Raw genomic sequence first — 12,945 nt, 5'->3', positions numbered from 1 at the left:
ATCATCAGAACACAGCACAAACATCTGTGAAAAAAGCCAGACTAATGAAATTACAGAGCATTCAAATATTGTAGAGGCTGTTGGGATCGATCTGAAGCAATCATGAGTCAGATAAAGAGGGTTTATATAAACTGTAGCTTTTGGAAAGTGTTGGGAGGGTGAAACTCGTAGCAGTACACCAGCCAATGTTCAATTCAATTTAGCCCATTATTAATGGTTGGTTTTGAGTACCTGTGTAAAGGTCTCACTCAGAAGAACTCTGTCAGCGTGCTCAAGTTCCATGATTAAAAGGAAGCTCCCTGCAGGATGTATCATACTGTTCCTCATCCTGACAAACACTGCAGGCATGAGCTGGAAGCACAGACTGACCCCTCTCAGCAGCTCGTGGTCTCATTCCTCCAGGAGAGTGGCCAGCCTGTACTTTTTCTCAAACTAGCAGGTTTAAGCAAAGAAGCACAGACATTCTTCTTCCTAGGAAAGCAAACAGAACAGGGCTTGTGAGGCAGGAGCAGTGGAGCCTTGGTCACACCAGCTAGTGCAAATCACAGCCCGCTCCAGGAGTCAGTGGAGTGCCTGCCAGCCGCCTCTCCAAACTCTTTCATTTCCCTTTTTGTGGAGGAATTGCAAACAGAGCTAAGACCACGACCCAGGGCTCTCAGCCTCTCATTCCTTGCTGTAATCATTACACCAGGCGCTCTTCTAAAGGTGATGGGATCAGCCCTGTAATGATACATATGGAGGACAGTGCAGGATTTGATCTGAGCTGCACCAAGCTGAGTATTTATTGCTCTCTTGGGTTTAATTTCTAAACAAACAACAAAAATCTGCATGGCAGTCTGGCCCTCCCGAGCTCCTGGCTGGGCTGTGGGGCAGTTGGTGTGTTCTGCCTTCCACTTGGCCACTCCTAGACCTCCTACAAAAGTGGGGCAAACAGGAACTGCTCAGCCTGAAGCTGCTGCTGTTCAGCTTGGCTCTGTGTTAGCCATGCCCTTAATTTCTCCTTATGTGCATTTTATGTGTCTGGAGAAGAAAAAGCTGCCTCTGAGGTCACTGTGTAAGTCAGAGCCACGTGGTTCTTATCAGGGCCCTGTAGTACATGCAAACAACAATGACATCTGTGGCACTGCCATCTCTCTGGGGCTTTGAGTCCAGATTTTCCCTGTCACTGTGATGTAAATCTGGGAGAACTGGGAGCTCCTTGGTACCTTTGGATAGATATGGCACTTACAATGAGTATTTGATCTTAGGCTGAACCTCTGAATATTTGATCTTACACTGAACTTTAGGACAGAGGATAATTAAACACAAGAGAAATTGTATCCCTAGAACAGGCAAAGGAAAAAGGTTCTGAAATAGTAGTTTAAGGGGAAAACTTTAAAATGGGAATAAAAAACTTATATCCTTTATCTAACTTGGGCAGAAATGCCGAGTGGGTTTGAGGAAAAAATGGTTACTTTTAATACTCTCCTGATTGGGTGGAAGGGAGGCAGGGGTGGAGAATGAATAAGAGGAAAGGGGGTTTTTTTTAAGGTGAAGTATTGCTGCAGACCGAGTTGGGATCTTCAAAAGAACGTGCTATGGGAGACAAAAAGTGCTGTTATGTGAGTGGTGCAGAGAGAAAAGGTGCAGGAATCCCTCCACTGACCATGAAACCAGAAGGTGGTTGACTCTATCCTGTTCAAGAGAAGATATAAACAAGAAGAAAATTATTATGCCTTTAAGGGAAAAACCAGAATATCAGCAGAAACAAATAAGTGATGGAAGAAAGGGGGAAAGCGGCATGTTTGTCAGGACATCTTTTACCAAAGGTGAATTTTTGCTGCAGAAAGTCCTGGGTCCTCAAGAAAGTGGTGCTGAGTGAAGTCTGCCAACTGCTTCTGATCTGCCTGAAACTGCAGCTGAAAAGGCAGCACAGAGATGAAAGACTGGGTCTTTTATGGCCAGTTTGCTGAACTGCCTGCAATATGCATTTGTTGGATTTAATCGAAAAATAGCCAATCTGGAAGAGATTTTTTTCTTTCAGGCTGCTCTGAAGTTCATTCCTGAAACCCATTCATCTCCAAGACAGAAAGAAAGCAGGAGGGAAAGAGTGGCTAAGACAAGTCTGAGGAGGGAGAAATCATGACTAAGAAGAAAAAAAAGAGGATAATACTTTCAAGATGGAAATACTTTCAAGATGGAAAAGTTAACTTGCAGCTTTCAGTAAGACTTTTTTTTTTCCTTTTAAAAGATTCTTATTTTACTTACAATTACCCAAAAAAAAAAAAAAACCAAAAAAAGTTAGTAAAAGTCAGTGTGGGCAGATGTGTGTGTGTAATGATGATAACAACATGCTCTTAAAAATTCTGGATTATTTGGGGCTTCCACTTGCTCCAGTCATGGATCTGGATTCCTACAGGGTCCTGCCCCCTGTCTTTAATCAGGGACTCATTTTCCAAATAGAAGACAGATATGTATAACTTCACAAGATTTATAGTTCTATGCACTTCTTATTAACTTAACAGGGAGGCATGTTTTGCTTGGCTTTGCCTTGTAAGTGCCATATCTAACAGAGCCTTTAGGCATATCAGCAACCAGCTTTCACCCAGCTCAGCTCTCAGTGGTTCCCAATATCAGCAACAGAGATAAAATAATTTTTCATTATCCTTCTCTTATAAAGTAATTTATAAGGCATGTTCTCATATCCAAGAGTATTTTGGAAAGCACCTCTCTAAGTGTGGCTTAAGCATGCTCCAGTTCATAAGACACTTCATACAGCTGCATTGGTTGGGACTTTAATGTGTCTGTTAGTCTCTTTTGTCTGGAAATATTTGGTTTGAAACAGGATAAAGAGGAACATATTAACACTTGGCCATGGCTCTGGACATTCATGCCCATGAAAATGAATGAATATTAATGTATAATATATTAGTGTATACACATGAATGTCGGCAGGGTTCACCGGGCAACTTCACCTAGGAGAGTTCCCAGTGAGAAAACTGTCATGTGGTATTTCCTAAAGAACATAATTCTGAATGAGGGCTTATATACACAAGTATATAAACATCTATAAATAATATATTTCTATATTTTATATCTGCTATTTATATGTTTATATAAATTAATGTGTCCCATTGTGCAAAACACAAGCCACACAAAATTTTTAAGAAAGTATTACCAAAATATAAGGAGGGTTTCTTTCTTTCAGTACATTGTAGCTACATGCTTCTTTTTTTTCCATAATGCCACAAGGTTAAGGAGATGACCTCGTGGTTTGACACTGGCCAAATGCCAGGCACCCACAAAAGCTGTTCTCTCACCCTCTCTTGTTCTCAGTTGGGCAGAGGAGAGGGGAAAAATTTAACAGAGGGCACATGAGTGGAGATGAGGACTGGGAAACAACACTCTAAGGGCAAAGCAGGTTCACATTTAAAGGTGTAAAGTAGATTTATTATTAACAGAGTCAGAGGAGGATAATGAGAAGTGAAATAAGCCCTCAAAACACCTTTTCCTCCCCCTCAGCCTCTCCCTCCTTCCCACCAACAGGTCAGGGGGGTTTGGGGCAGTTCATCACTCCAGATCTGCTCACTCTGACAGAGGAGTTGTTTCCCTGCTGTGCCGTGGGGTCCCTCCCATGGGAGCCAGTTCTCCACGAACTTCTCCAGCCTGGCCCTGATCTCAGCAGCAGCAGCAGCAGCACTCCTGCCCAAGCTGCTGCAATGTGAGCCCTGTGAGCACACAGGCACCCCTGCTGGGGTGTGGGTCACTGCTCCATGGGCTGCCGTCCTCTAGGGCTGGGCTGCTCTGCTTTGGAAGGAAGGGCTCTCTGTCTCTCCCTGGCCCTGGAAGCAGGGCCCTCTCTCTAGAAGAATCCAGCTTTCTCTGGCATCCACCTGCTCCAGTGTGAGCACTTCTCCCATGGACTGCCAGTGGGTCTCTGCATCCCTCCTGAATCCCATGGGCTGTGGGTGGATCCCTGCATGCCCCCTGGATCCTGTATCCCCCCTGGATCCTGTATCCCCCCCGGTTCCTGCATCCCCCCTGGGTCCCTGTATCCCCCCGTGGGTCTCTGCATCCCCCCTGGATCCCTGCATCCCCCCTGGATCCATCCATCCCCCCCTGGATCCCTGCATCCCCCCTGGGTCCCTGCATCTCCCCTGCATCCTGTATCCCCCCTGGATCTCTGCATCCCCCCGGATCTCTGCATCTCCCCTGGATCTCTGCATCCCCCCTGGATCCCTGCATCCCCCCCTGGATCTCTGCATCCCCCTGGGTCCCTGCATTCCCCCTGGATCCCTGCATCCCCCCTGGATCTTTGCATCCCCCCTGGATCCCTGTATCCCCCCTGGATCCCTGCATCCCCCCTGAATCCTGCATTCCCCCTGGATCCCTGCATCCCCCCTGGGTCCCTGCATCTCCCCTGGATCCTTGCATCTCCCCTGGATCCTGCATCCCCCCTGGATCCTGTATCCCCCCCTGGATCCTGCATCCCCCCTGGATCCTGTATCCCCCCCCTGGATCCCTGCATCCCCCCTGGGTCCCTGCATGTCCCTGGGCTCATGCCCCACAGCAGGACAGTTGGTTTCACCATGGTGCTCACCACAGCCTGGGAGCAGCCTTGGCTCTGACTGGGGCACCTCCTCCCCTCCTTTTCTCCCACTGCCCTTGGTGTCACCGAGTTGTTTTCCCTCACGTGTCCTCGCTTCCTCCTCTCTTTGACTCAGAGAGAATCTGCTGCCCCTAGGTGCCACTGCCAAGGAGTTCCACCCATCCAAAATCCTTGTGGGCTCCCACAGCACCCAGAGGTTGATCTTGTCCAGGCTCCACATCAGGGAATTGCTGGCCGTGTTTCCCCCACTGGCCATTTCCAAGAGCTATTTTATTTTGCTCATATGTGGTACAAATATCATTTGACGTGCAAGTTTTATGTCTCTTACTCAGAGTTTTATCAAGTTTTCCTTTTCAAATTAGAATTTTTAAGTTGTTCTTTCCACTAAAGTTAGTGCAGTGTACCTTTGCTGTGTATTTTACTGTCAGCATATAAAAATAATTACCCTCTACCTGCAAAGAAGAAACCAGGATTAGGATTTTTCTTATGGTTTAGTATATTCCACGATACTGCTAGTGTCCAGCAGCAAGTCATCTGAAGATTTATTTCCTTTCCTACACACACCAAAACCACCAGGTAGAAATATGCTGCTCTCCAAACTGTGGCAGAGATCCCAGAAAACCATCAAGCCAAAGGTCTGCCCCTTTTTTTTTTTTTTCATACAAAATCAGACCAGGACCTTAAGGGCTGATGAAACTGGAAATGTTGCTTGACTACAAGTGCCAGATCAGGCAGTGAAATTATTATTGAGCACAAGCTTTTAAATAAAAGCAAATTACATCTACTTCACCTCTGGCAAGGCTTGTGTGTGTTAGTAGCAAACGTGGTGTGACTGCTGTCATCCATCATCACCATGTTTAATCAGAAAAACCTTGGAAAAAACATCAGACAAAGAGCAAAAATACTGTACCAAGACTGTTTCCCTAGCAGGGAAATGTGCTGCTGAACACCACAATCTGTTTCAGTTTTGACAGAAAGAAGAAAGATGTTTCTTGAGAGTTTGCATCTGTAGAACAAAAAAAAAAAAAAAAAAAAAAAAAGGTTTATGGCTATTTTTATAGCAGTCTTTTTATGCATTTCCGTTGCAGTTTAATAATGTATTTGTGGGTCTCCATATATATTCCTACTTCTCTGCAAAGATTTCCATGGATGTGCAGGGTGGGGGCTTGTGGGAGGGGGAAATTCCTGGTTGGATTTTTTGGTTTCTCTTGGCCCTTTAAAGAGAAGGGAGACCTGAAAACTTTTCAGAAAGGATATTTTTAAAGGTGTATTCAACATTTGGCATTCAGGTTGTCTAGCCTTTTTTTCTTTTTTTTTTTCCTGGAAGACTGTATGGATCACTGAAGAGCCATTAAGCTTATGACATCAAAGGTGCCATGGAAACAAAACCTGATTAAAAGTGATTTTGGTTAGTCTGTTTTAAGCTTTTTTTTTTTTTTTTTTAATGTTAGCTGAAATGTTTGAATGGGCATCTGGAAGGAAAAACACCTACAAGTGTTCCTTGTCTTGTTGTAGATTCTGTTCTGTCTTCCCTGTCAAAGGCTGCAAGCTCCATCCTTCTCCACCTCTAAAGGAATGTTGGAATCCAGGAAACAAGGAATGTTGTTTCCCCAGCATTTCTCAAGCAGGGGAGAGCGAGCACACAAAACAGCACCATCCCAATGGCCCAAAACTGGCACTTTTTCCAATTCAGCTGTAAAAAAGCCAGTGTTGCTCTCTTTGACTCCCTAGAAGGGATGGGGTGAATTTGCTCTAGGAAGAGATTCCCCATTCATCATCCCTGACATGAAAACCACATCCTCCTGTTTATGTGGAGTCTGAGGCCACAACAAACAGCCTGAATGCCTGCTCCACTCAAACCACTGGGTGCTGTACAACCACCTTCAGAGAAACAGATTTCTTTTCTAACCAAGTCCTCTTTTGCCTTCAAACAGCTTCTTCTTGCCTAAATATCTTTCTAATGTTTTTATGCCTTGTGCATACTCCATTGGGAGATTTGTTGGTTTTATTTTTGGTCTGAAAACCAGCATCATGCTGAAATGATATCTAATTGTGACTGTATCTTCCTTCCTCGTGTTGTAGTTTCAGTCATTCCCTTGCTTTGCCCAAACCCTTCAGCCCTGGTTCTGGCCAGGATGTGGTTAATTCTTCTGTACCACCCTGATGCCAGTTTCAGCTATCCTTAAGATGCTTCCTTTGGAATAAAATGCTCCAGCTGGCTGAATTCCAGCTTGCAGTTCAAATATTTACTTTAAGGCTACGCTCACCAAATTCACTGCCCTCATCTTTACTCTTCTCTCTCACCCTTTATCTCCTCAGGAATGGTCCTTCAGGCTGTTTAAACGGTGGCTGGGTGTTTGCACTTCTGCATGCCTTTCTGAATTGTGTGCCATGAGACACAGGCACGGAAAGGACTCTGCTCCTGCTCTCTGGGAAGGAGGCAGTGCTGTTCAGAGCCTTGTCCAAAGCACTGACCCAACCCAGCAGGCTCTAACCAAGCTCCAGCCCCGGTTCACTCTCACCAGGGTACAAGACAGAAGGGGCCACGCTGAGGTAAGAAGAGTTATACCCCTGCAAATCCTTTATTTGCCATTAATTCCCTCTGTTTTCCTTCTGTCTGTTAGCAGGAAGGTTGGAAAGATAAAGAACACCTGTAGAAACACTCCATGCAGAAAGACCCACCAAAAATATGGTCTGAGAAAGGTGAAATACGGAGACAGACAATTTGTACCAATTTGTTATCCCTCAGGTATGAAAATACCTTCGTGACACGCAGTCCCATCCTGTAGCAGCAGCTACATTTCAGTCACTTTGCTTTCAAATGTGTGAGAACAGTTTGCTCCATCAGTTTTGCTGACTTATCCATGTCTGCCCCAGGGCTTTGCACCCACCCAGCAAAGTCTCTGCAGAGCCCTCATCATGTCCTTTCAGCACTCACAGGGGGCCTGGAAGAAAAATGAGGACAAGCTTTTTAGCACAGCCTGCTATGATGGGACCAGGGATAATGGCTTTAAACTGAAAGAGAGTTGAACTGAATTAGGTAGGAGAAAGAAGTTCTTACAGTGAGGGTGGTGAAAAACTGGCCCAGATTGCCCAGAGTAGGGGGGAGATGCTCCATCCCCAGAAACACTCAAGTCCAGGCTGGGTGGGGCTTGGGGCTACCTGGTGTAGTTGAAGATGTGTCTTTCTCAGAACCAGACTTTCTTAAGCCCTAGTTTAAGCAGTGAGCCCAAACTGCAGCCTTTCTTCCACTGCTGGAAGCCTTTTGCCTTGACCCTGCTCTATTTCCTCCACTCTGTTTTGCACCCCTGGGTTGATTTTTTTTTTCCCTTTTGAAAACTTTTTCATTTCCTCTGCATTTTTGTGTTCACCTGTTGCATACGTGTGTTTCCATCAGCTCAGTATGGAAAGCCAGCCCTGGCTCTTCTCAAAGCTCTCACCTCTGCAAGGGCAGCAGTGTTGTACAACTCTGCACAGAGGAAGGAGGAGAGGACATTTTCTCTCTAAATTTCATTCAAGCCAATCTTTCCTCTGTCCATACTGATCATTCTGACAAAGTCTGACTGTCTTATCACTTTCACTGCTTTGATTTTTTGACTGGAAGGGAACAAATAATTCTTTTTTTTTTTTCTGTGTGTAGGGCCTTTTCACTAAACATGATGAGGAATTGCCTGTCTTCTGCAAACTTGTGGCCATTTGCAGCTCTAATGCACATGTTGGTTGTAACTCTGGTGTTCACATGACTGCAAAAGAAAGGAGAGAGTCTCTGACAGCTCTTTCCAGCTCTCGTTGCTCAGGTCCCTGAAGGAAAATAATGTACAGGAAGGTGCTAAGAATAATGTACAGGAAGGTGCTAAGAGGCTGAGGCAGCACTTGCTAAATCAGTGGCTAGGCTCTGAAAGGTTTAAAGTCGTGCCACCAATGGCAACTTCTGCTTGTGTGATTGCTATTCTGAAATCCCTTCACCTTTTGCCTGTGCACTTTTGGTCTTTACAGCTCATGAGGAGCAATGGAGCCATGCTGTTACACCTTCCCAAAAAGTCTCCACTGACTGAGCTACCAGAGGAGCAGAAAGGAGAAACAGCAGTTTCAGACTCAAGTTCAGCCACAGGTAGCTTGAGTCAGTAGCACTGCTTGAATTTCAAGGACACAGGGGCTGGTTTTGACTCCTCTTGTTCAGCTCTGCTTAAAAAGGCTTTCTGTGGTGTTGGGGATGTGTTGCCAGACTCTCTGTTTTATAAACTGCTTGTGTAATCCACGCTGAAAGTTGGTGAGGCTTTCTCGGGTAAAGCAGGAGCTGCTTTAAATGGCACTGAAACCCATCTGTTCCACTGGAAAAGGCCTTTCTCTTGCAGGTTACAGGGCACACAGCTTCAGCTACTTCTATCACCTGCAGCTGACTGGTTTCCCTCCCTTCTCCAGGAAGCAGACCAGGGGGATGCAGGGATCCAGGGGGAGAATCTGCCCTGCCTGAGCAGGACTCTCCAAGTGCCCAGATCCCTGCAGGGTTTGCCTGGCTGCTCTGGGTGTCCCTGGGAAGCCAGGCAGGCAAGAAGTGGCAGAAGGGCCCTGCCCACATGTGCATCTTGAACACATGGTCCCCTTGAGTTTGACCACACACGGGCAAGAGATTGGGCAAGCTGTGTGCCAACAGAGCCCTTCCCACACTAGCCAGCCCTGGAGAAGGAACTGCTGCAGACATGCAGCACAACTGAGATATTTGGCTTCGTGATTTGTGGTGGGAGAAAGAGCCTCAGCACAGTCACCTACTCATTTGGAGGCTCTAAAAACTGCCAGTTCTTATGCCCAAAAAGCATCTGCCCCCACACCCTCTGCTGCTGCTGTGACTATTTTCTGCTGGGGGGACAAACAGCCCACTTTGGGGAGTGACATCCTGGGAGCTGAGGGGGGAGAAAGTCACCTTGGTGATTGTCAAATGCATCAGGAAGGGTAAAAAGTAGGGACTGGGTGACAATTCAGTGCAGACCTCGGTCTGAGATCTCAAGGATTGGGGCACAACTCCTCTTGCAGCCCTGAGCCAGCCTGCATCAAGCCCCCTTGTCCAGCACAGCTAAACCAGGAGGGTCTTTGCTGTAAGGCCTTGCACAGTCTCACCTCCATGGTGCTCAGTCCCTCTGGGCTGGGCTCACCCTGGAGCTGGCTGGCTTTCCCTGCTGACAAAGCTGGAGGCATTTCAATGAACATAACCTGCAGAGAGGAATGCTCCTCCCAGGGCTGTGGCAGTGTGTCCAAGGCCACCTACCCTGCCCCTCCAGGGGAGCTCCTCTGGCACCAAAACCAACAAATACAGCAGCGCTCTTTGGCTTAGGGAGATGCAGAGTGAGCAAATAGCAAGCAGGAATAAGAGAAATTGGTTATCTCTCCTAAACTGGGAAATTGGTTATCTCTCCTAAACTGGGAAAGGGAATCGAAGGGGGTTCCTGAAGGTGAGGAGAAGCATCCCAGTGCCAGGGTGAGGTCAGAGTTGCAGAGATGCTGCTGACCCCAAGGCTTAGGGTTGGCTGCCATCCCTGCACACCATCTCCTTGGGGTTTGTCTCAACACAGCCTTGGAAAGCGCCGCTGCCTCCGTCTGCTTTTTGCTCTGTGTTTGCCCCAAACAGGATAGGAAAAATTACTTTTTCATTTGGGTTTTTTTTTGTTTGCTAAAGTACAATAATCTTGCAGGAAGTAAGCAACTCTTCTGCCTTTGTAGGAATTCAGCACATCGCTCCGGATGTCCAGAGCTACCGAGAGAAGCCTTGGAGGGCTTGGAAGTCTTGGAATGTTGCCAAAAGTGCCTGGTGGCTTGACTTTGATCCCTCTAGGGATGTGCCACCTGTGTATGAGGATATGAGAATCACTGGGGTTTAAATGGTATAGAAATAGTATAATTACAGGGTAAAACAGGTTTTAAGATTGTGGTACAGAGGGGTTATGAAGACAAGACAGAGGAATTTGGGCCTGCCTCATGGTTCTTCTTCCTTCTTCATGTCTTCCATTTTCTGTGTGATGCAGATATTTTGGATAGGTTCTTGGTGAAGGCACACTTGCTAATAAGGATGGTTGAGTATTGGGGACAAAAGGTAAATAAGATTTACGTAGGTTTTGTTATAAAAAGACACAACTGCCCCGTGGGCGGTCAGAGTGCCTTTGGCTGCCTTGCTGGTCACACCCTGGCTGAGCAGAGAGAAAACTTTGTAGATAAGAAATAATAATAATAAACAACCTTGGAGACCAAACACCTGAGAGTCCAGCCTCATCCTTTGAAGCCCGATCGGAGCGAACCATCCTAAGTGTGTCTGGGCACAGACAGACAACAGCCGACCCGGACATGCCTTCACTGCCTTTCCCTGACAGGCTTCTGCTCTGAAACCCTTCCTAGCAGAAAAACTCTGCCACATCCCTGGGCCAGCAGCTCCTCGTTCCCAGGGGCTGTGCTGGCAGCTCTGTGGGGTTCAGGGGGCCAGGACCAGAGCTGTGCTGGAGCTCTGTGCCAGCTCTGCACCCCTTTCTTGGTGCTCACCCCAAAGATGTGGCGAGTTTGTAGCTGTTTCCCACCCTCTGAAAGCTGGAGACAATTGATTTTGCGTGACTCCTCAAAGCTTCTCCTGAAGCCTGTTTCCCAAATCCCCAGAAAAAAACAAATTACAGGGGTGAGAGGGATGAAAAGGGAGATGTGTTTCTTTGGATTTTCTTGACAGCAATCATCTGCTTTCTGAATGAAAACTGCTGTCTGGTCACACTTATGGCATTGGCATGATGCGTCTGACATCCTACAGGGCAGCAATTCCCTTGGAACTGGCTGGTGTGTCTGGAAAGCATTTCCTGTCCTTGCAGCCTTTCACAGGCAGCACACTGGAGGCACACATTGAATCCCTTAGGTTTTCTTTCACTCCCAGAGGCACCAAACAGCTCCAAGCGCTGCTTCCTCAGCCCCTGGCACCTCGTGTGCCGTCCCACTGAAGGGGCAGACCTGCCAAGGCCAGGCAGGGCTGTGCTTCTCCCCAAAAGAGAGGCAGTTTTGTCCAGAGAGACCAAGTCTTGGTGAGTTTTGGAGCCTTCAGGAGGAAGCTGTGCCTCTGAGCTGTCTCTCCCTCCTTGCTCAGCACGCCTCCTTCCATTGCATAATGATGGTAGACTCGTCTGGAGGTGACTCCTCTTGGCAGAGCTCTGCCTTCCCTCCTGGTGTGTGGGGTGAAGGCAGAGCTGCAGGCTCTGCTCTCCTTAGAAAAACCTCAGTTTCACCCCGAAATAGGCTGCAGGAGGAACCTGACAGGCAAAAAAAAAAAAGAAAAGAAAAAAAAACCAGAAAGAAATCTGAATTTCTAGAGGGTTGTTAAGCATAAGTAGAACTTGGCATGTAGTTCTAGGGGATGTGGTGATGCTCTGTGAGCAGTGGCCTGACCTCTGGGAGGAGCAGGTCAGCAGGGAGCTGCTCAGAGGAGCAGGATTAGGGTTAGAGCTGGGAGGAAAAGGTCTGTTACAAACACATTTTATGTAAAGTCCTTTCCTTAGGATTTTTTCTCCTGAGAAGCTGAGAGGCCTCAGAGGAAAAGAAAAACAACAATTATCTGCTGCTGTGGAATGCAACAGGTGCATCTTTGATTGGTCTCATGTGGTTGTTTTTAATTCATGGACAATCTCAGTCCAGCTGTGTCGGACTCTCTGGTCAGTCACAAGATTTTATTATCATTCCATTCCTTTTTTTTTCCTTGCCAGCCTTCTGATGAAATCCTTTCTTCTCTTCTTTTAGTATAGTTTTAATATATCATTTCCTTTTAATACAATATATATCTTAAAATAATAAATCAGCCTTCTGAAACATGGAGTCAAGATTCTCATCTCCTCCTCATCCTGGGACCCCTGTGAACACCGCCACAGAGGTCAGCAGGGAGCTGCTCAGAGGAGTCCTGTTTGTCTTTAAATGTGATATACCAACAGTGAAAATGTTAATGGTAGGGCTTTCCTAGTGAATATCACCAGTCTAGGAAAAAATCCAGATACCTCATAAATTCATTTGAATTTGCTGCCTGGGGCATGCAAATTACAGAATGAAACATTTAGAGCTTTTTCTCTTTCTGACAAATAAGTGTGTCAGGTCTGTTTCAAAATAAATGTATCATTAATCTTGAAAACTTTATTATTATTATTATTATTATTATTATTATTATTATTATTATTATTATTATTATTATTATTATTATTATTATTATTATTATTATTATATTTATTAAGTCACATCTTAGCCAGCCGGAGTTTTTATTGAGTTGAAATATGTGCTATAGGTCCATTTGAAACTCTGTGGGTTAACCTCATCTGCAACCCATATTTTTGGCCACTCCTTGATTGAAAAAA

This window comes from Fringilla coelebs, assembly GCF_963513975.1.
Source record: "Fringilla coelebs genome assembly, chromosome: 6".
Classification (NCBI taxonomy): Eukaryota; Metazoa; Chordata; class Aves; order Passeriformes; family Fringillidae; genus Fringilla; species Fringilla coelebs.
The sequence above is the reverse complement of the archived record's forward strand: the minus strand, read 5'-3'. Positions refer to the sequence as shown.